Source organism: Anomaloglossus baeobatrachus, chromosome 4 (genome assembly GCF_048569485.1).
Source record: "Anomaloglossus baeobatrachus isolate aAnoBae1 chromosome 4, aAnoBae1.hap1, whole genome shotgun sequence".
NCBI classification, from domain to species: domain Eukaryota; kingdom Metazoa; phylum Chordata; class Amphibia; order Anura; family Aromobatidae; genus Anomaloglossus; species Anomaloglossus baeobatrachus.
Window position 1 is genome coordinate 704,229,205 of NC_134356.1, and position 24,720 is coordinate 704,253,924.

A 24,720-nucleotide genomic window follows, 5' to 3' on the forward strand; every position below is an offset into this window, starting at 1 on the left:
GCCTGCAGGAGCCGGGAAGACGGCTGGTGGAACCGTAAGGGACCGGGACAGGGTAGTGGCCCGCCGCTACCGAACCGGGGAGCCAACTGGAAACCGGAGCACCAGGAGGGGTACTCAGACCCAGAACGATGTCCAGAAGCCACTGGACCACGTCGAATTCACTGATTGAGCTCTGGACCTTAGGTCCTTTCCCGTCCCAAGTACATAAGGATAAGGCTGCACATCAAAGGTAGATAATAGTATAATGCTATAAGCATACCGAAAAACATTGAAGCATACAATGAAAAATGCCACTTGCTAACTTGAAAGTGTGAATAATAAAATGCATACCTGCCATGAATATTAGGAAAAAGGAGATATTTAGCAATCGCATTGATCAATGTAACTGAGCCCCAAAACCTCGTCAAGGTATATCTCAGAATTGGAGTCCCTAGCTCTATGACCCTAACTGTGTGTCATCTCATTGCAATTAAAAACTGCTGTGTGTGGAGAGGGGTAACCAAGGACTTTCTTATATAGGAGATGGAAAAACATGGCCGAAAGGCGCGGAGCTGTGTTCACATTCAGAAAAAAACTTCCTTATGTACTATGTATTTTTTTGGCTTGCACTCATAATATATATTAGTGCTCACTTCGGTTATCCTATTTAGTACTTTCCCTTCCCAAGACCCGAAAGACGGCAACAGCCCACCGAGGGGGATAGAAAGCCACCACCCAGGCAGAGAGATCCCACGGGCCAGCGCCTGCGGGCAAACAGGTTCCCCGACACACATCAAGCCGGGGAGCGGACTACCGTTGCTGAAGCTTAGGCAGTCAAGTTCTACTAAAGAGGTGCAGGAGAAAGGTGGGAACCACCAACCTGAAAAAGGGGAAAAGCACAGCCGGCTGCAGGCACCGACCACCATCCTTTTGGTTTATCAGAGATTCCGGTGTATCTGTCATAGTGAGTACAACAGTGCCCTCGGGCCGCGCACCGCACCACACCATCTTGCCCGCACCTCACAACCACCGGGCCCCGGGACCATCACCCCCTGCCCACGTAGGGGTCAACACCAGGCTGCATAACACCGTCCCCGGGAGCCTAGTTACCGGCAGCGGTGGTGTCCACATTCACCACAACCCGTGGGTGGCGTCACGAACTTACACCTTTAAACTGCACGGCCTCAGCCGTGAACCTTCCCCACCGACGAAATCCTTACACGTAGCGCCAACTCCCTTTCAGAGCGACGTGACCCCCGGGTTCGGGAGGCGCTCGAGCCACCCACCGACGAGCACGGATCCGAGTGGCTCGGCAGCCGGCCGAGCCCCGGGGCGGTACACAAACGCCTGGCAGATATTGTCCTTGATGGGATTTGACCCCAGCGCTGCAAGACTGCAATACTAACCACTGAGCCACCACAAGACTGCAGTGCTAACCACTGAGCCACCACAAGACTGCAGTGCTAACCAGTGAGCCACCGTGCCATCCAGTATTAGCGTCATTACATTTCTTGACAAGGGCCTTCCGACATTACTTGAACCTTGTTGGCAGGGGAAGCAATAATCATGAGCACCTGTTGTCCTTCTATACATTTCCAGGTCCTGGCTTTACGGTCATACCAGGCCTTTTGTCTGTACTGGGCCATTCGCTGGTGTTCTTTAGCCAAAGTAGCTAACTGGCCGAGACGGTCTCGGAACTCCAGGACATAGGTAAGGACAGGCACTCCGGCGTCTGAGACATCTCCCTCCCAGTGTTCCTTCAGAAGAGCAAGAGGACCACAGACCTTCAGTCCAAACAGTAGTTCAAAGGGCGAGAACCCTGTGGACTCCTGGGGAACCTCCCGATAGGTGAAGAGGAGATGTGGCAGGTATTTTTCCCAGTCCTAGTCACAGGCAAAGCCTGCAGCATATTTTTTAGGGTTCCATTAAAGCATTCACATAGTCCATTGGTCTGCGGGTGGTATGGAGTGGTGCAAATGGCTCGAACTCCATAGGTACGCCAGAGTGAATGGACCAGGTCTGACATAAACTGAGTCCCTGCCCAAGTAAAGATGGCAACAAGAGCCTCGGCTACTTTTACGGCTGTAATGCTGGACAGGATCACGGCTTCAGGATACCTAATGGCATAGTCCACCACTGTCAGGATATATTATTTCCCCGACTGGCTGGGGTGGGCCAGAGGTCCTATGATGTCCACAGCTACACGTTGAAATGGTTGTCCAATTATGGGCAGGGGTTGCAGAGGTACCTTGTGTCGGGCTCCAGGATGCCACATTCGCTGGCACACATCGCAGGTGCAGCAATAATGGGCTACCGACTGCAAGATTCCAGGCCAGTAGAAACTTTGGGTGAGTCTCTTTTCAATCCTTTTCCTCCCTTGATGCCCAGCCAAGGGGATGTAATGGGCCACATGCCTAGTCTCTGCCCTTAACCTAAGGGCTTCTAAGGCAGTGTCACCTTCTGTTTATGTTCTAAACTCCTCTCTATCCCAAGACCCTCCCAATGTAGTAGTAGGCAATGGATTGCTTACTGACTCTGATGGAGGTTGTGGTAGTTGCTCCCCGGTGAAGTCCTGGTGTCCTGGTGCTTGCATGTCTTGTAATCGGGTGACGGCTCCTACAAAATGGCACTGTAACTCTCCAATTTCGTTTCCCAGGAGGATATCGGCAGGCAGTCCTCTGATAACTCCAATCCAGCACAAGTTTTCCCCATAACCATAATCCAACCGCACAGAAGCTCGCGGTATATATTTGCGAGTCCCTCCCACCAGGACAATGGGGATTCCAGGGCCCTGGTGAACTGCATTGGGTCGAACTACACAAGGGTCAGCGATAGTCAGGAAGGCCCCTGTGTCTCTAAATCCCGACACTTTGCATCCATCGATTAAGACAGGCTGCAGGTGGCGTTGCCGTTGTGTAGCTTGAGGACAAAGTCCAGAGGCCGTACACTCCAAGAGGAATACCTATGGTGCAGGGGTTGGCGGTCCACTGCGGTGGGGGAGGTAACTTTCTCAGGTGGGATGGAGTGCACAAAATGCTTCGGACGAGGTTGGGGTGCGTGAGGGTCCCTTTGAGTCCTTGCGGGACACCTGGATTGCAGGTGTCCAGGTTGCCCGCATCCATAACATCTCCTCTCTATGATTCCCACAGGGAGTGGTCTGAAATGTTGGGGCCCAGAATTATAAGCAGTGGTTGTCATCGGCCTGCTGCTGGGTGGAGGGGCAGATATAACTGGAGAGGGCCGAGGTGCAGGAGCAGGCTGTGGCTTATTGCCCAAAAGCCCCCTCCATTGTGGCGGATAGTAAGGGCCTCATCCGCCAGGGCAGCAGCTCTATCCAAGGTGCACAGCATGTGTTCTCTGACCCATTCCCGTATTTCTGAGGGACACTTGTAAAGAATTTGTTTTGTAAAAGATACCTGTATATGTGATGCCCTGGCCTAGCCAGGTGGTCACAGACACAACATCATACACCCCCCATCCCTGGACAAGTCACACATTAAATCCTTGTTGCCACCCTCCAGGGTTGATGTCCACACCAGGTGGGGAAGAGCTAGGTGGTTGACCCCGCCCACCGAAGAGTTCACAGGCCTGGAGGCGGGAAAAACACAGTAGTGAGTGAGTAGTCAGAGAGTCCAGTTGTGGATGGTGGAGTGTGAGGAGTGCAACTGTTGGTGTCTGGGTTGGAGCCCAGACACTTCCAGCAAGGTAGGCAGATGGTGGTGGCCGTCTGCAGGAGTTGGTGAAGGTCAGCGGAACCGTAGGACCGGGGTCGAGCGGGGAGCCGATTGGAGCCAAGCACCAGGCAGGGTACTCAGACCCCGACTAGGCTTGAAGCCAACCTTTAGTCAAATTTACTGATTGCGGTCTGGACCTCAGGGGTTCATTCCCACCCAAGTCACGATTGAAAGCAACAACCCAACTGTTCCGGATAAGCGCCACCGCCAAGGGCCAGAGATCCACAGGGCCGGCGTCTGCGGGCAAACGGGCTCCTCCGGCACGTATACGCCGGGGAGCGGACTACCGGTGTTCAGGCATTGGAGTCAAGATACAAAATACAGATGCAGGGAAACGACAGCCACCATCAACCCGTCCAGGGAGAACACCGCAGCCGACTGCGGGCCCCGTCCATCCAGCCGTTTGGTTTACCAGAGACTCTGTCCATCTGTGTCTGAGTGAGTACACCTGTGCCATCCGGCACCGCGCTGCACCACAACCCTGCACCCTGCCAAAACCCATCCTAAGGAACCCTCCCTCCTACCGGGCCCCAGGAACAACAGCCCCTACCCACGGAGGGGTCAACACCTAGCTGCTCCCTGCCATCGCTCCCGGGAACCCCGTCACCAGCAGCGGTGATGCCCACCATCACCACAACCCGTGGGTGGCGTCACGAACCAAAATATATATCCCAAAAAAATCCAATTCTCTCCCCTTTTGACTCGTGGGCGAGGAGCGCTGCTCGAGCCCCGGGTCCGGCCGACTCGAGCCACCGAGGAGAAGTCACCGGATCCGAGCGCGATCTCCCCGAGCAGCCCCCACGACGGGGAAGCTGGCCCCTGCCCCTGACAACTTGGCGTCACGAACAGGATAGAACCAGTCTACTTACCGGTAGAAGTGCGCCTTGTGATTCCCGTCAGCGGCGTCTCGCTGAAAAATCTGAAGATCCGCCATTTTGGGCGCGAAGATTTCCTGCTCGAGTCATCTTCCCGAGCAGTGAAGGCGCGAAGAGTGAAGCCCCGTCCCCAATAAGGTGAAGTGCTGTGAAAAGACCAAGGGGGACGGGAGGAAGATGTCGGTACTCACCAGAGCCGGCGGCTGCTGATACTCGCGGGAGACGAGAAAGAGGAAAATGTCGGCGTTCCCGGACGGGAGCGGTGAGGCACCTGCTGCCGGAGCGGCGGGGCCCAGAAGAGGCAGAGGAGGAGTAGCCTTTGGGGACTGCGGCCCGGGTGAGTTCTCCGTCGGAACCGCTGCCTGGTTGGAGCGGGAGCTGGACCAGTTCTGCATGAAAGCAAGGGCGCAGAGTCTGCAGCAGTTACTCGATTGGAGGGCAGAGGTCCGCAGACTGGTTGCCGTGGTGTGGGCCCGTGAGCAGGGGGACGCCACAGTTGTACAGCACCGGGATCAGGCCACGCAGGCTCCCGAATCGGCCCTAATCGAGTGGGAGCTGGGACCCGGCCGTGCCGCAGCGGGTGGGCCTGAGATGGTGCAGCTGATGGAGGAAGAGATCCCAAGTGTGCTGCCCCTGCCGCCGTTCCTGTTGGCGGCATACAGCCCCGGCACCTACTGCACCTGGGATGGGAACCCGGTGGATCGTCAGACTGTTGGCCAGGTCGGTCCCTTGCGGTGGTAACCGCTCCCCGACATGATTCTCGAAGTTCAAAGTTAATGTTTTAAAGTTGCAGTTTTAAAGGTACTGTTCCTGCATTCCCGTTATCCTTTGTTGAACGCCCCTGTTCCCGAGGGGCGCCATCCGGTGCGCCGAGTGGAAGGAGCCGGACCCTGCCGGACTTGTTGAACGCCCCTGGTGGAGGATGGCAGGGAGTTAGAGGAGTGAGGACAGTTCAGTAAAATGGAGCCCGGCCACCGTACCCGCACCACAGGCAGTGGAAGACGGGGTCTTTGTGGACAGTGCCACCGTGAGTGAGCGTGGCATTGGAGACCCGTGCTGCACTGTGGTGGACAGGGTAAAGGAGCTGGAGGAGGCTGCATCGGCAGCGGAGTTTCCACAGTTGTTGATAGCAGCTAAAGGCTGTTGAAGCGCCCGTCCCCGTTGCTACTGATGTTGTCCCTGTTGTCCCCACTCCCAAAGAACAAGGCCGTGAACTTGCAGTCCACCCAAAAACTATTGGGTTTGTAAATATTCTGCCCCAATTGCCCTTCCCGCCACTGCCAGTCTCCGGAGAGGCTGGTTGGAGGAAGGACCCGCAGCAGAGCAGGCTGGGGTCCGGTCACCACCAAAACAGGTGACCATCCTCCGGGTCAGGGGTCCCCTTGGACGTGGGGCCCCTGAGTGACTGCCGGGTGCGAAACACCGTACCCGTTCCCGCTTGGGTATCCTGGGCCAGGTTCCTGTTTCCGGACTGGGGAAAAGGGGTGCTGCCCATTTCTTAGGGGCAGCATCAAGGTCTAGGTTGATTGGGTGAGAAAGCGGAAGGACATGGACCCATTCCCTGTTGTTAATAAAAATGTTTCCGTTTGTAACGGTTCAATAATGTGCCTCCCGTAAGGGAAGAAATGACAAAATGCTTAATGTTTCCATGTTTTGTTTCCCGTTGTTTTTATATCTTTACAGAAAAATAAAACCGGTGGTGGACGGGCAGCCCGCGGACGGTCTGCATTAAACCAAGGGGGAATGTTACGCCCTGGCCTAGTCAGGTGGTCACAGACATAACATCATACACCCCCCCCTTCCCTGGACAGGTCACACCAGTCACACATTAAATCCTTGTTGCCACCCTCCAGGGTTGATGTCCACACCAGGTGGGGCGGAGCCAGGCAGTTGACCCCGCCCACCGAGGACTTCGCAGGCCTGGAGGCGGGAAAAACACAGTAGTGAGTGAGTAGTCAGAGAGTCCAGTTGTGGACGGTGGAAAGTGAGGAGTGCAACTGTTGGTGTCTGGGTTGGAGCCCAGGCACTTCCAGCAAGGTAGGCAGATGGTGGTGGCCGTCTGCAGGAGTTGGTGAAGGTCAGCGGAACCGTACGACCGGGGTCAGGCGGTGGCCCGCCGTTACCGAACCGGGGAGCCGATTGGAGCCAAGCACTCAGACCCCGACTAGGCTTGAAGCCAACCTTTAGTCAAATTTACTGATTGCGGTCTGGACCTCAGGGGTTCATTCCCACCCAAGTCCCGATTGAAGGCAACAGCCCAACCATTCCGGATAAGCCCCACCGCCTAGGGCCAGAGATACACAGGGCCAGCGTCTGCGGGCAAACGGGCTCCTCTGGCACGTATACGCCGGGGAGCGGACTACCGGTGCCCAGGCATTGGAGTCAAGATACAAAACACAGGTGCAGGGAAACGACAGCCACCATCAACCCGTCCACGGAGAACACAGCAGCCGGCTGCGGGCCCCGTCCATCCAGCCGTTTGGTTTACCAGAGACTCTGTCCATCTGTGTCTGAGTGAGTACACCTGTGCCATCCGGCACCGCGCTGCGCTGCACCACAACCCTGCACCCTGCCAAAACCCATCCTAAGGAACCCTCCCTCCTACCGGGCCCCGGGACCAACAGCCCCTACCCACAGAGGGGTCAACACCTAGCTGCTCCCCACCATCGTTCCCGGGAACCCCGTCACCAGCAGTGGTGGTGCCCACCATCACCACAACCCATGGGTGGCGTCACGAACTCTATATATATCCAAAAAAAATCCAATTCTCTCCCCTTTTCACTCGTGGGCGAGGAGCGCTGCTCGAGCCCCGGGTCCGGCCCACTCGAGCCACCGAGGAGAAGTCACCGGATCCAAGCACGATCTCCCCGAGCAGCCCCCGCGACGGGGAAGCTGGCCCCCGACATATAACATCTTCCACAGTGAAGGCATTTTCCGCTTCCAGAAAGCTCTGACATGCCTGGGACATCTTATGGGCATACATACTAAACTGTGCCCTATGTGAGTCTGGGGTGATAGCATGGTAATCCAGGATAGTCTGCGTTACAATGTAATCCCGGTTCTGCTGTGAGGCAATGGTGCGATAAGCCTCTGCCATGCTTCCGTTCAGGAGTCCCACTAACAAACACATCCAGCCAGAGTGGGGAACCTCCATCACCGCACACTGCTCCTCAAATTCCTTGAAGAACCCTTCCACATCTCCGGAAGTCTCATCAAATGGCTTGAAGTCCGCCCGGGTGATCCGTACAGCCTCCCGGATCGCTGGGTTTACACTCCAACTCACATTACTCCCTCTGTCGGACTCCATTGCTTCTTGTCTCCTCTGTTCTCGGCGAGCAGCCTCCCCCTCCTTCTTACACTCCTGAAATACACCTGGGCCCAGAACCGGCATCTGTTCTTCATACCACACAAACCACTGGCTTTTTGAGGCGGGGTTCCCTTCTCCAGTGCTTGTCTGTTAGACATCTGGGAGGAGGTGGACTGGCTCGCACCCACCAGTAGATCAATTAAGGCCTCTTTAGTCTGCCCCTGGTAGCTCAGGCCCAGATCTCTGTCTCTCTCTCTCCTGTAGACTGGATATAGACCAGTTTCTGTATTCACTCTGTGAGTGGATCTCCATTGGGCTGCGTTCTGTTGATCCCACCACTGCCACCAGTTGTGACGGGGTCCTTCTCCCATATCACACAATCAACAGAGCGAGAGATTAGTGAACAATCCAGAGATCCTTTATTCCATGCAATCCAAAAGGTCCATAAAATAATCCACTGCACAGAGGGTAAAATAGTCCATAAACACGGATATAGTCCAGTAACAGGATAAATGGCCGGGAGACGAGAGTCACAATCCTCCAGCTGTCTCTTTTCCAGAGTAATTAGAGCTTCTCCAAATCTCTCCAGGGTGCTGGCCATAGCATCAGCGTCCAACAAAGGATGAATCTTGCTGCCTCCTTGTTCCGCTCAGGCTAAATCCTTATATCCAGGGGTAGGCAGACACGATGGATGGTTTTCAGGCCTCCCTGCAGACGGAGGCACTAAAGGGGGTGATTTCGGAATTTGGAGAACAGGGGAGTAATGAATGGACAGTCAGGAAAAGAGCTAATTCAATTATTCAACCTCATGTATTATAATTAAGACTCTTGACAAGATGGGCAACACACAATGATACAGAACAACAAGGAAACATTACTAAAATCAGTAAATATAATACTGAACCCACCATATCACACCATCACAGGGTGCTTCAACTGCGGAAGTCCTATCCACCTGATCCGTTTTTGACCCAGAAGGCCGGGAAACTTCCAAACATAGGGTGTGTAGGAGAGGCTACCCTAGGTGATAGCAAGTCCACCTTGGATTGTGTGCCGCCTGGAACCTTTGTTTCTTCTATCTTCATTGTAATCATGGTGTTTTAAGCTTTTACATCTCCTCTACCTTCATTGTGATCATGGTGTTTTATGCTTTTACATCTCCTCTATCGTCATTGTAATAATGGTGTTTTAAGCTTTTACATCTCCTCTACCTTCATTGTGATCATGGTGTTTTAAGGCTTTTACATCACCTCTACCTGGTGTTTTAGGCTTTCACATCTCCTCTACCTTCATTGTAATCATGGTGTTTTAGGCTTTCACATCTCCTCTACCTTCATTGTAATCATGGTGTTTTATGCTTTCACATCTCCTCTACCTTCATTGTAATCATGGTGTTTTATGCTTTTACATCTCCTCTACCTTCATTGTGATCATGGTGTTTTATGCTTTTACATCTCCTCTACCTTCATTGTAATCATGGTGTTTTATGCTTTTACATCTCCTCTACCTTCATTGTAATCATGGTGTTTTATGCTTTTACATCTCCTCTACCTTCATTGTAATCATGGTGTTTTAGGCTTTCACATCTCCTCTACCTTCATTGTAATCATGGTGTTTTAGGCTTTCACATCTCCTCTACCTTCATTGTAATCATGGTGTTTTATGCTTTCACATCTCCTCTACCTTCATTGTAATCATGGTGTTTTATGCTTTTACATCTCCTCTACCTTCATTGTAATCATGGTGTTTTATGCTTTTACATCTCCTCTACCTTCATTGTAATCATGGTGTTTTAGGCTTTTACATCTCCTCTACCTTCATTGTGATCATGGTGTTTTATGCTTTCACATCTCCTCTACCTTCATTGTAATCATGGTGTTTTATGCTTTTACATCTCCTCTACCTTCATTGTGATCATGGTGTTTTAGGCTTTTACATCTCCTCTACCTTCATTGTAATCATGGTGTTTTTATGCTTTTACATCTCCTCTATCTTCATTGTAATCATGGTGTTTTAGGCTTTTACATCTCCTCTACCTTCATTGTAATCATGGTGTTTGATCCTTTTACATCTCCTCTATCTTCATTGTGATCCTGGTGTTTTAGGCTTTTACAGTTTTTTTGTACGGCCATGTTATAACTATATGAAGCAGATGCTGGATTCCAATTTCTTGTTTCAGGCACAGACAGAACCCACATGGCGTTGTCATAAACAGTATCGGCCATGTTACTAAAGGGCAAGTTACAAGAGAAAAAGTTTTGGTACTTTGTTAGCCAGATGAAAAATCATATAATTTTGTACTTGTGATACCTTTTAATGGCTAACTAAAATAAACTAAAAGCAAATGTAAACTTTCGAGACATCTCAGGTCCCTTCATCAGGCATGGTATGACAAAATATCTGAAGAAACACCAATATATGCACAAACAGAGCACAGGGGTGGCATAATAAAAGACATTTAAATAACAAACACTGAGCTTAAGCTGGGGTTACACATAGCGACGCAGCGTCGTTACGTGGTCGCTGGTGAGCTGTCAAACAGGCAGATCTCACCAGTGACCAGCCCCCAGCCAGCAGCGCCGCGTGGAAGCGATGCTGCGCTTGTAACTAAGGTAAATATCGGGTAACCAAGGAAAGCACTTCTTTTGGTTACCCGATATTTACCTTAGTTACTAGCGTCCGCCGCTCTCACGCTGCCAGTGCCGGCTCTGTGTTCCCTGCACTCCTAGCCAGAGTACACATCGGGTTAATTACCCGATGTGTACTCCAGCTACGTGTGCAGGGACCAGGGAGCCGGCACTGGCAGCGAGAGCGGCGGACGCTGGTAACGAAGGTAAATATCGGGTAACCAAGGAAAGGGCTTCCCTTGGTTACCCGATGTTTACCGTGGTTACAGCTTACCGCAGCTGCCAGACGCCGTCTCCCTGCTCCCTGCTCGCTTCAGTTCGTCGCTCTCTCGCTGTCACACACAGCGATGTGTGCTTCACAGCGGTAGAGCAACGAGTAAAAAATGAAGCAGGACATTCCGCAACGACCGGCGACCTCACAGCAGGGGCCAGGTCGTTGCTGGATGTCACACACAGCGACATCGATGCTACGTCACAGAAAATGGTGACGTAGCAGCGACGTCGTTGTCGTCGTCACTGTGTGCGACGCCACCTTTAGAGAGGGAATCCTTAATTAGCTTTGATTAGTGGTGTGAGAGGTTTATTGTCCCAATATCCATGTGGGATCAGAGGTCTGCTGCCCTCACTGTCTCTAGAGCAGAGTCCATGGAAGATCAGAGGTCTGGTGCCCTCACTATCTCTGGAGCAGACTCCTTAGATTCTGTATTCTTGTAGGATCAGAGGCCTGTGCCCTGTTTCTGGAGCTCAGATTTTGTAGTGAGTCATAAATCCTCCTGATAGGCTGAATCCTGTGTGTGACGGGGTATGCGACAGAGCAGTGAGAGACGCCAGGCCAAGGAACAATCCAAAGGGCTTTATTGGAACCACAAAGATAAAGCACTAAAACAAATATAAATCCTTAAAGTCTGCAAGGAGTCCACAACAAAACAAAAGATCCAGGGGCACCGCCCGGTATTCCGATGCCAGGGAAAATAGGGCAATGGTCCTTATATGAGTTCCTTGAGTCCAACAGGTGGAACAATAAAACACAATCCCAAGTGGCCACTGATCTCCAGTCTGTAACAGTCCATACACAGGCCCTAGGATCCAGCCTCAGCTATAGATCCTAGTGCTTCTCCAGCCGAGATCCAACTAACCTAACATGGGTCTCATTGTTCTTCTCTCTTGGGATCAGCCCCTTAGGTGGGCACACCTCCCCCTAGACATCTGATACATGAATGGACTTTAGACTCCTGGCTCTGTTCTGTTTACCAAGTTGTGGTTGGAGAAGTCCCATGCTGAGAAGAACAAACAATCTCCCAGTAGAAGCAGTGCAAAGGAGGGACAGACTATTACACCATGAGCACAGGCGGGGGGAGGGACACGCTGTTACAATCCCTTCCCCTCTCAATTTGTGTACGGACTAGTGACCTCAACAGGTCGCTTGTCAAGTACACGTAAACATGGCGGACCTGACTCAGGGCTCTTCTTGCCTGGACAATCCATCTGCATTTTGGGTGTTGGCTTCAGGTTCTTTAGTGTACGATGAAGATTGTAGGGTTGAATGTTTGGCTCCAGTTTGTATCCTCCTTCACTTAAACTCTGCTTCCTGCATCCACAAATTGGCATTGTATATCTCCCACATCATTGCCTAAGAGAATGTCTGCAGGAAGGCCACTCATCACACCAATAATGCATTGTTTTGCCTCAAAACCATAATCCAGGGTTACACTTGCTCTTGGAATATATCTCTGAGTACCTCCAGCCAATTCAATGGCAATTCCTGGTCCCTTTTGAATTGCTTCTGGTTGAATTACTCGGTGATCTGCTATGGTGAGAAAAGCCCCAGTGTCACAAAAAGCCAACAACTTTTTGGCCATCCAGCACGACTTCCTGTAGATGTTTATGCCGAAGATCATAAGAACGGGTGGCTGTGGCTCGCACTCCATAGACTCCTGGTAGGGAAGTCAACATATCAGAGTCACTTGGCAAATCATCAGGGCCAGAATACAGCTCTTCTCCTGCTGAGGGTGTCTGTAGATAATGGACAGGCAAAGGTGGTCTGCAGCTGTTCTGCCTCTGAACACCTGGACAGTGAGCTTGCAGATGACCAGGCTGCCCACATTGATAACATCTGCGCTGCGTCTCACTCCTTCCAGTTTGCCTTCTGGAGAAGTAGGTAGGAGACCTTGGTGACTGATAGGGAGGTGCAGGTGCTGGAGGTGGTTGTTGATTTGGAGGATGACTTCATGGGATAGATGGGCATGTGGCCTGCAGATGCCCGGGATGCCCACAGCTATAACATCTTCGCTATTCTACTTTCTCTCCTCGTCGCATTCCAGAAAATGTGGTAGAAATAACTGGAGGCACATACACACGGGTATCCACATGAGGTGGTGATCTAGGAGGTTGAGGAACATTGGGCACTGAAGGACAAGGAACCTCTGGTGTTGGTCATTTTTGCACCCTCTGCTAGCAGCTTCTTCCACTGAGGCTTGATAGTGAGCACCTCATCAGCTTGAGCAGCAGCTTTTCCACTGTCTCTGGTCTCCTCTCACGCACCCATTCCCGGATCTCAGTAGGGCACTTGGCATAAAACTGTTCTTCACGGGCCTTTGTTTTGATGTTCGACATAGTCCAGTTCCTGTATCCTGAGGTTCTGGTTTCAGACGTTGATGGGCTGTTATCCTCCATGCTCTGATCCCACTGCTGCCAACCAGTTTGTGATGGGGTATGCGACAGAGCAGTGAGGGACGCCAGGCCAAGGAACAATCCAAAAGGCTTTATTGGAACCACAAAGATAAAGCACCAAATATGAATATAAATGGGGGGGCAGGGCGATGTAGCCGACCAGAGAGGACGCATGGGAAGAGAGCTCCTATAATCCTGATCTTATCATGGCCATTTACACCCGGTTACCTGATCCATTTACTCACTGACCTGCTGCTGTGACAGGAGACACCATCTGGAGGCTGGCGATTCCCACTGGAGCTATTCTCTGACTCCTGCACGGCGTTGCTGGATCTCCTGAGGCTGGAGAGTGTGGAGCAGCAGCCATCTTCCCACAGCCTACATTTTCAGTGAGCAACAGAGCATGACTCCGGAGAGCAGTGAGGAGTGACAGATTTATGGCCAGAGGTGAAGACCGGGGAGTGGTGAGCACAGGGAGTTAATCCCTTAGCTGTGTAACTGGCAGTCAATGAGCAGCAGGGGCCGGTGGCTGTGTGGGAGACTTTAACCCATAGAGTGCTGGAGGGTCTCGAGTGTGTGCCTTGCAAAACAGGCCCTGCAGATTCTTCCTGACACATGAAAACAAATAAGTGGCACATATTGAAGTCCCCACGCTGCGCAGGCCTGCATCATCCTGATAAATACACCCTGAGTGCTGTGCTGCCCTAGGACTCCCTTCATTCTTATTATCCACCATATAAGTGGCTGTTTTCCGGCTCTCTGGACGTGGTGAGGAAGTGGAGACAGACATATTACTAAATATACATTATAAAGGCACAGATTCAGACGCACGGGGGCACGATAAGAGAGGGGTGCAGAATCAGCAAATCCCCAGTGTATGAATATGTGTCCCCCTAAACAAAGTGGAGCTATTGACAAACATAAGGAGTTCGCAAGGGGTGGTCAGGCAGATGCCCCTAAAGCCAAGAGAAATGCCACCCCAAAAGGTCAGGCACTATTGGATGACGGGTCAGAGGATAAAGATGATTTAACCCTGAGGCAGGTAATTTCTACAAGCAACAGCTCCCTGACAGGGAAAATTGAGCAGGTACATTCAGAGGTGGGCCTCCTGCGTCAGGACATGCAATCCTTGAGGGCCCGAACAGCAGACGTCGAGACGCGAGTGTCTGAACTTGAGGATCAAACTGTAGCACTCAAAACAAAAATGACCACAATGGCCGGATCGGCAAATGCATGGCACCAGAAAGCAGACGATCTGGAGAACCGCATGCGTCGAAACAATATACAAATCATAGGACTGCCAGAGCGCTCGGAAGGTCAGCATCCGGAACAATTCCTGGAGGAGAGGCTGAAATGTAATCTCGGAGAGTTCCAACGAAGCCTCCTATTCCACGCGCGCCACCACGTCCCTTTTTAGCAAGGAAGCTCAACTACAGAGATAGAGACACAGCACTCCGTCTGGCCCGACAGAAGAGCCCACTCAAGTTCAATAATACTGCGCTCTCGATCTTTCCGGACTTTTCGGTGGACCTCCAGAAACAGAGGGCCCACTTCATGGAGGTGAAGAAGAAATTAAGGGAGTGGAACATCATCTACTCTATGCTGTACCCTGCCCAGCTCCGCATAGTGCATGAAGGGTCGCCTCTGTTTTTTACTACACCTGCTGAGGCTGAGGACTGGCTACAGGTACACCCGAAACCTAAGGGGGCAGAAGCAATGAGATTACTTTCCTAGGTGACATTTTCTGTACCCCCTGGCGACCCTCCTCTTCCATGGTTGCTTGAAGCCCCCTTTGGAGACAGATGGGACTTCCCCGTGCCTCGAGTGATGGAGGAATTGGCCAGGAATTGGTTCTTGTGAAATGGGAGCCCTATCTTGTGCACCCTTATACCACCTATACCAGGACACTGTGTTCAGTGGTGGTATCCCCATTGATGTTTGAAATGTTTTACAGGACTTATCGGAAAGGTCCTGAAGTTCGATATTGGTTCTATGTTTACAGCTGCAATTGCATTAACTTTATTTCTTTGCAGGGACAGGCTTATTACTGTTGGAGGGTTAACCACACTTACTTGTTGGGCAGAAAGCGTCTTATACCTGGGATCCTGGTTCTATAAAAAGATGTATGTAATATGGGGTCAGAGCTAATATTTATGACCTGGAATGTCAGAGGCCTTAAATCGCCCAAAACACGTATTAAGGTATTCTCCCAAAATAAGCAAGTCAAGGCCCAACTGGTGGTACTGGTAGAGACTCACCTCACACGGGACACAGCCAGACTAGTAAACAAACCGTGGGTACAATGGTCGGCACATGCGTTCCACACCAGCTACTCCAGGGGTGTCTCTCTATTAGTCCATAGACATATCCGTTGGGAAGTGAAGGTGGTGAGGCGTGACCCGGAGGGGCGATTTGTGTTTATATATGCGTCTATAAACTCTAGAGAGTATGTGCTATTATGTATTTACAACCCCCCCCCCCCCCCCGCCAGCTCGCATCTCCATTCTTAAACAAGCACTGAGCTTTGCCCTCAATTATCCAGATGCGTATGTGTTATGTATGGGGGATTTTAATCTTGTGATGAATGAGGAGCAGGACAGGTTTCGGATGGATGGAGGGGGACAACATTCGGCCACACACTTGACTGATTTGCAGCAATGCGCGGAGGGAGGAGGGTGGATTGACCTTTGGCGACTCCGGCATCCTAACACCTGAGAATATACATATCATTCTTCTACTAGACGCACGCTGTCCCGACTGGATTATATTTTTGGGTCGAGCAATATCGCAACCTGGGTGGATGACGTGGTACACGGGGTCAGGGTCATATCAGATCACAGCCCAGTGATTCTTACTATGAAGACTAACCAAGGTGTTGGTAAACCCTTTTGGAGGTTAAACCCCTTTTGGTTGAAACTAATAGATCAAAGTGATAGAACTCTGACCCAAATAGAGGATTTCCTGGAAGCCCACCTTTAACCCCGGAATATTAACTTGGTGTGGGACACCCTTAAAGCCTACCTTAGAGGGTGTTTGTCTTCAACCATAACATATCTTAAAAGAGTGACTAAAACTGAGGATGATATAGTAGAGGGGAGACTTAGGGACTCAGAGGCAATATATATATCGGCCCCAACCGATGGAAATAGGGCGGCCTGGATGCAATCATATAGGTTATATATGCAACACTCTGAGACCAAGTCCAAACGCAAATTGTTCTTTACCCGACAATCATATTTTGAGCTTGGAAATCAATCCAGTAAATTATTGGCATACAGTTAGGTCCAGAAATATTTGGACAGTGACACAAGTTTTGTTATTTTAGCTGTTTACAAAAACATGTTCAGAAATACAATTATATATATAATATGGGCTGAAAGTGCACACTCCCACCTGCAATATGAGAGTTTTCACATCCAAATCGGAGAAAGGGTTTAGGAATCATAGCTCTGTAATGCATAGCCTCCTCTTTTTCAAGGGACCAAAAGTAATTGGACAAGGGACTCTAAGGGCTGCAATTAACTCTGAAGGCGTCTCCCTCGTTAACCTGTAATCAATGAAGTAGTTAAAAGGTCTGGGGTTGATTACAGGTGTGTGGTTTTGCATTTGGAAGCTGTTGCTGTGACCAGACAACATGCGGTCTAAGGAACTCTCAATTGAGGTGAAGCAGAACATCCTGAGGCTGAAAAAAAAGAAAAAATCCATCAGAGAGATAGCAGACATGCTTGGAGTAGCAAAATCAACAGTCGGGTACATTCTGAGAAAAAAGGAATTGACTGGTGAGCTTGGGAACTCAAAAAGGCCTTGGCGTCCACGGATGACAACAGTGGTGGATGATCGCCGCATACTTTCTTTGGTGAAGAAGAACCCGTTCACAACATCAACTGAAGTCCAGAACACTCTCAGTGAAGTAGGTGTATCTGTCTCTAAGTCAACAGTAAAGAGAAGACTCCATGAAAGTAAATACAAAGGGTTCAATTCTAGATGCAAACCATTCATCAATTTCAAAAATAGACAGGCCAGAGTTAAATTTGCTGAAAAACACCTCATGAAGCCAGCTCAGTTCTGGAAAAGTATTCTATGGACAGATGAGACAAAGATCAACCTGTACCAGAATGATGGGAAGAAAAAAGTTTCGAGAAGAAAGGGAACGGCACATGATCCAAGGCACACCACATCCTCTGTAAAACATGGTGGAGGCAACGTGATGGCATGGGCATGCATGGCTTTCAATGGCACTGGGTCACTTATGTTTATTGATGACATAACAGCAGACAAGAGTAGCCGGATGAATTCTGAAGTGTACCGGGATATACTTTCAGCCCAGATTCAGCCAAATGCCGCAAAGTTGATCGGACGGCGCTTCATAGTACAGATGGACAATGACCCCGAGCATACAGCCAAAGCTACCCAGGAGTTCGTGAGTGCAAAAAAGTGGAACATTCTGCAATGGCCAAGTCAATCACCAGATCTTAACCCAATTGAGCATGCATTTCACTTGCTCAAATCCAGACTTAAGACGGAAATACCCACAAACAAGCAAGACCTGAAGGCTGCAGCTGTAAAGGCCTGGCAAAGCATTAAGAAGGAGGAAACCCAGCGTTTGGTGATGTCCATGGGTTCCAGACTTAAGGCAGTGATTGCCTCTAAAGGATTCGCAACAAAATATTGAAAATAAAAATATTTTGTTTGGGTTTGGTTTATTTGTCCAATTACTTTTGACCTCCTAAAATGTGGAGTGTTTGTAAAGAAATGTGACAATTCCTACAATTTCTATCAGATATTTTTGTTCAAACCTTCAAATTAAACGTTACAATCTGCACTTGAATTCTGTTGTAGAGGTTTCATTTCAAATCCAATGTGGTGGCATGCAGAGCCCAACTCGCGAAAATTGTGTCACTGTCCAAATATTTCTGGACCTAACTGTATATGGTTAGGCAACACAACACTTCAAATACAATATTGGGTATAGGGAGGATGGATGGCTCAAAAGCTACATCCCCTGAGGATAATTTAGAGTGCTTTTGTGAATACTATAAAACCCTATACACTTCTAGAAATCCTCATGGAGTTCAAAGTTGCGTGACATATTTGTCGGATTTGGAGTTTCCCACTTTGAGTGGATCACAACGGGAGTCTCTGGAGGCGGACATCACACTGGATGAAGTGATTACTGCCATCTCGGATATGGCTAGGGGGAAATCTCCGGGTCCAGATGGCCTTCCCATAGAATTCTATAGTAAATATTGTGACGTATTGGCCCCGATTCTTTTAGAGGTTTTCTCACATTTTTCAGCCAGCGACTCTCTACCTGCCTCCTCATACGAAGCACATATAGTCGTGCTGAGGAAGGAGGGTAAAGACCCACTAGACTGCGGTTCATACCGTCCTATATCCCTAGTTAATGTGGATTACAAGATCTTTACCAAAATACTGGCGTCCAGGCTTAATTCAGTCATATTGAGTATAGTTCACCCAGATCAAACCGGATTTATGCCTGGGAAAAACACCTCTATAAATATAAGACGGGTCCAGTCCGTAGTGCAATATAGCACACTGGTCCAGGAGAACGAGTGGGCCTTGGCCTCGCTGGACATGGCCAAGGCATTTGACTCGGTAGAATGGCCATTTTTATTTGCCTGCCTCCGGAGATTCGCCTTTGGGCCTAAATTCAGTAACTGGATTCATATGTTGTATAGGTCCCCGACAGCCAGGATACTAGTCAATGGTGCTATGTACGCCATTCTCATTGAATCGGGGCACAAGACAGGGATGCCCTCTGTCTCCAGCATTGTTTGCACTAGTTATTGAAGCTTTGGCAATTAGAATCCGCTCTCATCCACAGATCACTGGATCACTATAGCCGACCGCACAGATCAAATAGGATTGTATGCGGATGACATGGTTGTCTTCTTAGATCGAGTGCAAGAGACTCTACCGGTGGTTATAGACACTATAGATACATTTGGGGAGTTTTCGGGACTACGCATCAACTGGGATAAGTCGGCTTTGATGCCATTAATGCATGGGTCTGGAATTTCAATGGAGGGTAGGTCACCTCTGCAAGTGGTAACTAGCTTTAAATACCTGGGAATACACATACAGAAAGACCATACACTAGACCTGCAGACGAGTATAACACCACTTCTGGAGCACGTTAAGCTTAAATATAACTTGTGGAGCAAGCTACCCTTGTCAGTGGTTGGCAGAATAAATTTAATCAAAATGATATTACTTCCAAAGCTTAGCTACACACTACAACATAGTGCAGTATCAGTACCCAAATCCTTCTTCTCAATGTTGAACTCGCTTACTACTTCTTTCATATGGGGGAAATCCAGACCCAAACTTCGGTTATCAATTTTACAGAGATCCAAAAGACTGGGAGGGATGGCTCTGCCGGAGTTCTTCCTCTACTACCTCGCGGGACAGCTTAGGGCACTAGAGACTTGGATGCCTGGATGTCAGCTGCCAAACTCTGAGAGTCACTTGGCACACGCGGCTGGGACTGATTGTTTAGTGGGTTTTCTCGAATCAGAAGGACTGAGAACACCACGGCAATTACCCCTCCTCAGGTTGGCAAGATTAGTCTGGCGACAAGCCAAGAGGGTGGTACACTTCGAAGGGGTGGTGGCGGAACTCCCATTATGGGGGAATAGCCACTTCCATACCCTGAGAGATCACCCCTCGACGCAATTCTGGGCCACTCACAGCGTCAGTGCATTAGGTGATCTTTCTGTCCCGGGAACCACAACCTTCAAGTCCTTTGAACAAGTCCAGATTGAATATAATGTTCCAAGATCACAGTTTTTTAGATACCTGCAGATTCGCACAGCGATTCAATCCCACATACAGAACATTGGAGTGAGGAAATTGATATCATCACTTCCTATGATAGGTATTCTAAAATCACAAGGACCTCGAGGCCTCATCTCAGCTATATATACTTACCTGTTGTCGGTGGGGTGGAGTCGGACCCCTTGCCAGCCCAGGATAGATGGAAATCTCTAATTTCCTCTCTACAGGGAGAGGAATGGGAAGAGATATTGGAATCTCCGACTGCGGTATCCCCTTCGGTTAATAATAAGTTGATTCAATGCTACATTGTCCACCAGGCATACCTTACTCCAACTCCATTATTTAGTATGGGCCATTCTCGTACATCGGAGTGCCCGAGGGGTCATCTCTCAGGGGCAAATTTCATACATATGATCTAGAGCTGTCCCAATATATCTTCGTACTGGCGGGGAGTGACATCTCTGCGGACATCGATTGTGTCGATTCCTGTTTTGTGTGACCCTTTGATATGCCTGTTTGGGGGGGGGAGGAAGAGTCCTGGGATCATTACATGACAATATTCCTCAGAGAGGCATTGTTTCTGGCTAGGAAATTAATAGCTCTGAGGTGGATGGGAGATTCGAATCCAACTGTCCGGTCCTGGGTTACACTAGTCAATGCAACCATAGTCTATGAGCGGGTGGTATATTATAATAGGGGGTGCCCGGGAAAATGTAACAAAATCTGGGGTTTATGGAATTCTTCTCCAGACACTTGCGGAGGTTTGAGGGAGATTATGCGGATAACGGTGGTTCCCGTTAGATGTTGGGATATGAAACTCTGTCCAATGGTATATTGAGGTATAATAATGCAATGCGGCTGTTGTTGTTGTTCTTTCTTTTCTCCTTTTTCTCTTCTTTTTTCTATCTTGTTTTCAAAATATGATCATGCTGATAGTTACAGCTGTTCTTATGCTCAATATAAAATTAGATATATATATGCAAATGATAAGAAGTATGGATAATAACATTGTTCTAGGTTAAGTGCTAAAGATATTATGGACTTTACATGACTGTTCATTGTTATATTTAAATATTACTATCTATATACTGAGCTATCTTTATATGGCAAATGTCAGTTGTACCATGTTTGAAATTGTTAATAAAACGAAGTTAAAAAAAAAAATATGAATATAAATACTTAAAGTCTGCAAGGAGTCCACAACAAAACAAAAGATCCAGGGGCGCCTCCCGGTATCCCAATGCCAGGGAAAATAGGGCAATGGTCCTTATGAGTTCCTTGAGTCCAACAGGGTGAACAATAAAACACAATCCCAAGTGGCCACTGATCTCCAGTCTGTAACAGTCCATACACAGGCTCTAGGATCCAGCCTCAGCTATAGATCCTAGTGCTTCTCCAGCCGAGATCCAACTAACCTAACATGGATCTCATTGTTCTTCTCTCCTGGGATCAGCCCCTTAAGCTGGGTTCACACATAGCGACAACGACGTCGCTGTTACGTCACCATTTTCTGTGACGCAACAGCGACCTTGTAAGTCGCTGTTATGATCGCTGTTTAGCTGTCAAACACAGCAGACGCAGCAGTGATCATAACGACACGCGTCGCTGTGCTACATGTGCAGAGAGCAGGGAGCCGCGCACACTGCTTAGCGCTGGCTCCCTGCACTCCTAGCTACAGTACACATCGGGTTAATTACCCGATGTGTACTGCAGCTACATGTGCAGAGAGCAGGAGCCGGCACTGACAGTGAGAGCGGCGGACGCTGGTAACGAAGGTAAATATCGGGTAACCAGGGAAAGGTCTTCCCTTGGTTACCCAATGTTTACCTTGGTTACAGCTTACCGCAGATTGCCAGACGCCGGCTCCTGCTCCCTGCTCGCTTCATTTCGTCGCTCTCTCGCTGTCACACACAGCGATGTGTGCGTCACAGCGGGAGAGCGACGACCAAAAAATGAAGCTGGACATTCAGCAACGACCGGCGACCTCACAGCAGGGGCCAGTTTGTTGCTGGATGTCACACACAGCGACAGCGACGTCGCTGCAACGTCACAGAAAATGGTGACGTAGCAGCGACGTCGTTGTTGTCGTCACTGTGTGTGACACCACCCTTAGGTGGGCACACCTCCCCCTAGACATCTGATACATGAATGGACTTTAGACTCCTGGCTCTGTTCTGTTTACCAAGTTGTGGTTGGAGAAGTCCCATGCTGAGAAGAACAAACAATCTCCCAGCAGAAGCAGTACAAGGAGGGACAGACTATTAAGCTGGGTTCACACATAGCGACAGCGACGTCGCTGTTACGTCACCATTTTCTGCGACCTTGACCTCGCAGCAGCGATCATAACGACACGCGTCGCTGTGGAAGCCATGCTGCACTTGGTAACTAAGGTAAATATCGGGTAACCATTACCCGATATTTACCTTGGTTACCAGCGCACACGCTTAGCACTGGCTCCCTGCTCTCCTAGCCAGGGTACACATCTGGTTAATTACCCGATGTGTACTCCGGCTACGTGTGCAGGGAGCCAGCGCTATGCGGTGTGCTCTCACGCTGCCAATGCCGGATCCCTGCTCATGTAGCTGGAGTACACATCGGGTAATTAACCTGATGTGTACTCTGGCTGTGTGCAGGGAGCAGGAGCCGGCACTGACAGTGTGAGAGCGGCGGTGCTAGTAACTAATGCAAATATCGGGTAACCAAGAAAAGGGCTTCTTGGTTACCTGATGTTTACCTTGGTTACAGCTTACCGCAGGCTGCCAGAAGCCGTCTCCCTGCTCCCTGCTCGTTTCAGTTCGTCGCTCTCTCGCTGTCACACACAGCGATGTGCGCTTCACAGCGGGAGAGCGACAAGCAAAAAATGAAGCAGGACATTCAGCAACGACTGGCGACCTCACAGCAGTTGCCAGGTCGTTGCTGGATTTCACACACAGCGACAGGAAGTCGCTGCTACGTCACAGAAAATGGTGACGTAGCAGCGAAGTCCTTGTCGCTGTGTGTGACACCACCTTTACACCATGAGCACAGGCGGGGGAGGGACACGCTGTTACACTGTGTCCACAGAGTTAAACATTGTGATGAATTTGTATTCCCAGGCCCTTCGATGATTTTGTGATCTGAAGTTGCCTTTTAATATGACAACTTTCATATGGTTTTTGTTGTGTCCTGAAGCGCAGAAATGTTTGGCCACAGGTGAGTTTTTGTTGTCTGTTATTGTGTGGCGGTGAGATCTCATGCTTACTCTCAATCTCTGTCCTGTTTCTCCAACATAGAGACCCCCAATTATTATTATTATTATTTATTTATAGAGCACCATTAATTCCATGGTGCTGTACATGGGAAGGGGGTTACATACAGAATACATATACAAGTTACAATAGACAGACTAGTACAGAGGGAAGAGGGCCCTGCTTACTAGGACATATAGTACACAGGTTAAGTACACCACGTTGGAAGAGGAACATGTGACTGTCCCAGGAATCTTATAGTCCTCTGTGTGTTAGGGATCTGTATCCAGTCTTTGGTCTCTACATGAGCGCAGGTTTTGCAGCTCTTTATATTGCAAGGATAACTTCCTCTTGGTGTGTCTGAGGGCATTGAGCTTGGGATCATGATGCTCCTTAAATTAGGAGGTTGCTTGTAGCACAGCAATGGAGGATCTTTGAAATAATTACTACAACTACAAAATTATAATTTTGTTTCTCTCACTGAGAACAATCAATCACTAAAGGGCAAATCATATCAACAGCAGCGGCCTCCGGTGGTCAGCAGTGAGAATGCAGCACCATATATTCAGAGGTACAACATCGGCCTCTAGTGGTCAGTCAGTAGATGACAGCCTGAGAGCAGATGATGCCGCTCCTGCCATGGGTCCAGGGGAACATGGAGGGGCCGAGGGGAACATGGAGGGTCCAGGGGAACATGGAGGGGCCAAAGGGAACATGGAGGGGCCGAGGGGAAGATGGAGGGTCCAGGGAAACATGGAGGGGCCGAGGGGAACATGGAGGGTCCAGGGGAACATGGAGGGTCCAGGGGAATATGGAGGGGCCGAGGGGAACATGGAGGGGCCAAAGGGAACATGGAGGGGCCGAGGGGAAGATGGAGGGTCCAGGGAAACATGGAGGGGCCGAGGGGAACATGGAGGGTCCAGGGGAATATGGAGGGGCCAAAGGGAACATGGAGGGGCCGAGGGGAAGATGGAGGGTCCAGGGGAACATGGAGGGGCCGAGGGGAACATGGAGGGGCCGAGGGGAACATGGAGAGGCCGAGGGGAACATGGAAGGGCCAAGGGGAACATGGAGAATCCAGGGGAACATGGAGGGGCCGAGGGGAAGAGCAGACAGTGTGAGCAGTGTGTTCATGAGGAGTGTAGGAATACGGGCGGTCACGTGCTGCGAGTGCTCGCTCTGGCAGGCTGGAGGTTCTGGCATTATTTGAGGGGTCGGGTCCATTGGAGCTTTGGGACACGTGCAATGTAAGGAGTGGAGGCGGAACAGGCTGCTATCAATATGGTGCTGCTGACACTTCACAACCCCGAGTCATAGAACAAAACCACTGAGTCACCATGCTGGTAAGAACTGAGCCACCATGCTGCTAACCACTGAGTCGCCATGCTGCTAACCACTGAGCAACCATGCTGCTAACCACTGAGCAACCATGCTGCTAACCGAGCCACCATGCTGCTAACCACTGAGCCACCATGCTGCTAACCACTGAGCCACTATGCTGCT

The 24,720-nt window shown here is 49.9% G+C and overlaps 1 protein-coding gene across 2 annotated transcripts in view; it reads right to left on the reverse strand.

The window, feature by feature from the left end:
- TMEM95 (transmembrane protein 95) overlaps positions 1–24,720 on the reverse strand; it is a 64,339-nt gene that overhangs the window by 15,174 nt on the left and 24,445 nt on the right. The gene's annotated exons all lie outside the window — the stretch shown is intronic.